The following is a 4,527-nucleotide window of genomic DNA, read 5'->3' as shown; positions in this document are numbered from 1 at the left end:
ATATTACATTTTTTAGTGAATAGGGCCGATATTATCGGACATCCCTAGTTTTGAGAGGAAACATTGTAATCAAGGAGCACAACAATGTGTAGAACATGGCACTCCCACTTTGGTTCCCAAGAAGAAACTGCTATCTTTTTGGTTCAAACGTTTTGGGTTCCAAACCACTTTCTTAATAAAACTATTCTATCTCTTAGTGCCATTTCAGAAGTATGGAGTATATTTTCATGATTATCATGATGGCTGAGATATTTATGACATGAAATTTTAATATCGTCCCCTGCCTACCATAGAATGAGCTGTTTTTAAGCTGTTTTTATCTACAGACTCTGTTGGTCGCCTTCCATGGAGTCCTCCATGTTGAACCGCCATGTTTCTGTGGATAGGCCCTTTCACATTTTCCGCAAGTTTTGTGGCTACAGTAGTTACCCCTACACACTTCTCATTCCCAGGTTGTCAAATACAGATGCTAGCCATGTTTAGTTAGCTGCCACTTCACTGCAAGATGCCAGTAAATCACACACTGGTGGTCCTTGAACTATTTCAGTGTTACTGTGGGATTTCATGAAGTGATTTGCATTTGGCAGCACCTTCTCTAACACAAAGTATACATTTTGTGTGGAAAAATGCAGCTTTTAATTGGATATCACCAAAATAAAAGCTTCAGTAAAGTTCAACTCAGTTAAAAGTTTAAAAGGTGCCAGTTGTAAAGTGGATATTATGAAAAGGTGTAAAGCATTCCATATCTACATATTCATGGCGAGCTGGGCCTTTGGCTGTATTATTACTTTGGGATGCTAATAACCACATATCAGTCCCGCTTTCTTGACCAGAGCCTCCTCTTATCACTACTATAAATGATTGCTTATTTAATTTGGCTGAAGGCATCACAGCAGAAGGCAAAGACTTTGTTTGCTCTCAAAATCGAAACGTTTTTTCCCCGGCCAACATGAAGTGATTCGTTGTTTAAGGTCAATTCTCTTGATCTGGCAGGGAATCAAAAATGACAAAGCAATTTAAAACTGATGCACAGAAGAAGACGTGTGGCTGAAACAGAATTTTAAAAACAACTCTGCTATTAGGGCATTAAGCTGCGCTCTTTTCTCTCTAACTCTTGCTTTTGTACTGTTCACAAGTCACTCATTTTCCCCAAAAAAGTAGGCCAGAGATTAGAGCGTAACGGACACACGTCTTATCTCTGAAGGTAAACATGGCACCGGGCTGGGGGTAGATTGTACAACAACTCCAGCAGACAACTGCTCATGCACACTTACACACAGCTCTCCCCTCGTGATTGGTCACTTCTCATGGCTGGGACCGTTGTCCTCAGCGCTGGCGGACAGTGATGTCAGTGGCTTGGAGACATCAACAAAGAGTGAAAGAAAGTGTGTGTGTGTGTGTGTGAGAGAGAGAGATTTACGGACAGAATCTTAGACCTTGCTCTCCCATCGCCAAGTGTCACTACAGTGTTTACTCCGTTCCTCCCTCTCCTTATCTCTTCTCTGTTCCATCCTCATCCATCTTTTCACATTCAGAGTTGATGGATTTATAAAACTCTTTTTCCCCTCTGTCATTTCCTCTTTAGTCCACATTATCTTTACCTCTGTTTGGAGAGTGGAAAGCGCCCTTTCCTGGTGTGTTTTCTCAACATAGTGCAACTCTTTTTCCGTGCCCTTTTCTCTACAGTCTGGTTACATTTATTTATGTTGGTCCAGATGGTTGGTGGATGGACCCGTCACCGTAAATTTCGTGAAACACAAGGCGCTCGCTTCCTGCTACCGCTTGGCTCGGCTGGTAGCCTTCTGCCGGGACGCTTTCTGTCCAAACTTAATTCCCCTGCTTGTTCACAGGGTTCAAAGGGAGCCCCCTCTCCTCAATCTTCCAGCGCTGTCTTTGACTGCCCTGGAAGCCACCACTTCCACTGAGCGGATGAGCAGATGGCGCCCTGGCACTAGCTTTTACTGGACCGATAGTTGTCTCTTTGTTTTTACTCCTTAGTTACTTCTTTTCGACTCGTCTTTAAAATGTCTGCTGTTTGGGTGTGTGTATATATATAGGGATCTGAGAGGAGGAGGAGGAGGAGTTGGACTGAGGTTTTGCTTATTTTTCTACTGAGCGCTATATTCATATGTCTGGCTACACAGACCACTGCTGGCCCCCTATCGCCATAAAGGCCAAATGGAGGGTAAGGTCACGGAATACTGGCTGCTGATCAAAGTTTAACATTGGCAAGTCTTTAAATGTTACTTTTCATCCACAATTTATAAGATTTTTGGAGTGATAATTAAAAATAAAAAAGATGGCTAATTGGACATTCTGATGACACTTTCTGATGCTATATGACAAGATACGTTACATGTACTGTATTCTCTAATTGGTCATTGTGCTCAAAAAATGAGAGAAAATAATATATATGTAACGTATCATCTTGAAGTAATGTCACAGTTGAATTTCACTTCTGCTTATCTGGTTTATCACATACTGATTCACATTCTTGTCAGTTTTTTGAGGAAATAACCCCAAATATATTAAATACAAACACAAATCACATTTCATTTCACCAGATGTTGGGCTTGAACTAGGGATGTCAAGTTTTACTATAGGGTCTTTTAATAATGAGTGTATGCCATTACCGTGTTCTGACACTATAATAACAGCTGTAGCCTGCTTTATCTGACACGACTTTCACAAGCTTCTTGATAAAAAGGCTGGACATCTTGGTTAAAGAATATTAAGTTGATAGTCTTGAGTTGTTATGGAAAGTCTAACTGGTAGAATGTGAATTTAAGGTGATGGGTTTAGGGGTTTAGGGTCACCTAGAGCGTTTAATTGGAGAAAATGTGTCACTCTGTTGGAGCACACAAAACAGACAACAGACTAGTTTCATTTTGGCCCGTTATCAACTTACTCACAGAATTAATACTAATTAGTGACAGCTGATATGATCTGATCACACTTTCATTCTCACTCTCTGTAGAGCTCTGCTGTGATTAAGGGCGCAGGTTGTGATGGACAACACACAGTAGAGTTCAGTTCAGTAAAGAAAGAATTGGATCTGCTTCATTTTAACATACACCAATACATTAAATATGGCCATGTCAGCTCTGATACAGGCTGGCTCAGGACTTCTCTACCAAAAAATCATTCATCATAAATGATGAGGTCTTAATGATGAGATGATCCGTTTTGCTTAAAAAGTCAAATACAGACACTATAATACAAGTATTCTCTGTTGCCATTAAGACTGCACGATTATTGTTATTATTGATTAATCTGCCAATAATGTTTCCAATTTGTCTTGGTCTATGAAATGTACAAAAAGAGTGAAAACTGTCCATCACAACAGTCTAAAATCAGATATAAAAGAGAAAAGCAGCACACTGAGAGGCAGCAACCAAAATGTTTTTGCTTTAAAAATGACTTGAAAAAAAAAGATCAGTAATTAAAATAGTTGCCAATTTCTTTCTGTCAATTGACTAATCAGTTAATAGACCCATAGTTTTAGCAATAGTTTAAATGCACAACTTGTACAGTTTTACTCTTGCTCTTCTTTACTCTTTACGTATTGTGTGTGCAACCTGCGCATACGAAATCTTACGTTAATATTCTTTAAGCGGTGGTAGCTATGTAACGATGGTGTTGTGAAAGGTGCAACAATTCAGCAGCAGTCACTTTGTTATAACACAGGAATGTGGTTTTGTAAGGCTGTGATTACCCCACAGTTCTGTGTACCCCCTGAATGGGGAGCCTTTGTGTGTTTGTGTGTGGGTGGATGTGAGAGAGAACGAGTGTGTCGCTCCATGTGTGTGTGTGTGTGTGTGTGTGTGTGTGTGCCGCGCGCCCTTTTCCCAGGGGTTGTGTGGCTAATGTGTGCTGTAGCGTGTAAGTGGAAACTAAATGGAAAGAAAATGTGAACCCAAGCCACAACCTCACCCGAGGTCAGACCCCAACACGGACACACAACACACACACACACACACACATAGAAACCAAAAGGACGGCACACTTGTACATTACATCCACACATTACAATACTAAATGACTCTAAATAATGACATAAACATGGGTTATTTGAGGGGTTAGTTTAGTTTTCTGCACAGACACGCAAATGCACATAAACACATTCTCACACACACGCACACACACAGACCAAACTATGAACAAAACCTGAACACACACCACAAACACAGTCTGTTTGATGCACTTAAGTAGCCTAACAGGAAGTATTCTACTGACCTTTTTTTATTTTAATTTCTAAAATAACACACACAGTCTGTTCAGTAACTCAAGGCTGTGCTTTTGCTCCGAAGATGTGACCGTGGCCCAGGGGCCAATTTTGGACTTTGGAAAGTTGGTCTCCCCTGGTATCTTAGTTTGTTTGTAGTCCTGGTCCATGTACAGGTCTATGAATATTACCAAATATTGTTTCTGCCCTCTGGAGCTGTGTATTGTCAGCATTAACCATGTGCTCCACATAACCAGAGTGCACTTATTACAGGTGAATGTCTCTCCCTCTCTCTCTCCGTC

The 4,527-nt window shown here is 40.7% G+C and overlaps 1 protein-coding gene across 1 annotated transcript in view; it reads left to right on the top strand.

Moving 5' to 3' along the window:
* slc6a9 (solute carrier family 6 member 9) overlaps positions 1–4,527 on the top strand; it is a 58,490-nt gene that overhangs the window by 1,336 nt on the left and 52,627 nt on the right. The window lies entirely within an intron of this gene.

Source organism: Morone saxatilis, unplaced genomic scaffold (genome assembly GCF_004916995.1).
Source record: "Morone saxatilis isolate NCDOM2014 unplaced genomic scaffold, NCSU_SB_2.0 Contig23, whole genome shotgun sequence".
NCBI classification, from domain to species: domain Eukaryota; kingdom Metazoa; phylum Chordata; class Actinopteri; family Moronidae; genus Morone; species Morone saxatilis.
Note: the sequence above shows the minus strand (reverse complement) of the source record. Positions and strands in the feature narration are given on the sequence as shown.